Source organism: Austrofundulus limnaeus, unplaced genomic scaffold, assembly GCF_001266775.1.
Source record: "Austrofundulus limnaeus strain Quisiro unplaced genomic scaffold, Austrofundulus_limnaeus-1.0 Scaffold690, whole genome shotgun sequence".
Classification (NCBI taxonomy): domain Eukaryota; kingdom Metazoa; phylum Chordata; class Actinopteri; order Cyprinodontiformes; family Rivulidae; genus Austrofundulus; species Austrofundulus limnaeus.
Genome location: NW_013953092.1, coordinates 223,205 through 223,977, shown reverse-complemented (window position 1 = coordinate 223,977; position 773 = coordinate 223,205).

The following is a 773-nucleotide window of genomic DNA, read 5'->3' as shown; positions in this document are numbered from 1 at the left end:
GAAACGTTTCATTAGAGAAGAACCCGTCCAGAAGACCTACACAATTTTTTTCTTTTTGATTTTTTTACCTGGATTACTGAGATGCATCAGGACACTTTTAGATAGACGAAGCAAAACAATCGTGACGTCTTCATTTGACTCTGCAAGCAAAATCCATGACTGCGAAGGTTTTCTTTTTAAACACATCTTGACTAGTTCTAGTTACTCTGACCTTCATTTAGTTAAACTTGTATTTGTTTTTTTCCTCAAAAAATCAAGTATTTTTTGATTTGAGAAGTGATTGTGTTAAAGGACTTCTCACTAGGGGGAGCGAGGAACCCAATAACTTCAAGCAAAAAAGCACAACTTGTGATTCACATGACGTTTTAGACTCTGAGGGGCCAGGACTATAAAAACTTTGTAGAGTTTATCAAATATTTTAACTGTTGCCTCCTTCCATTTCTAATGTTATATTTGTGTGTGGACAAACGAGCTGTGTGTCTGAAGWGTCTCTTTTAACTGGGTAAAGGTTTTCCTTACTGGACTCAAGCTGTTTGAAAGGCTTTAGAAACAAAGTGGTCTATTTCACAGAGGTCTCACTCTCTCTTGCAAGCAGGACTTGACTAGAAGAATCACATTTGAGGCGTTTAAACCCCGACAATGGACCTGACGGTGAATTTAGTTTTTAATTTTGAATCAGACACAGATGATTGTAACTGTTTGCTTTGCTTTTATGGTAATGTTACACTGTTACTGTTTACTGTAATCTCTTCTAATTGTTCTATATCTAATAT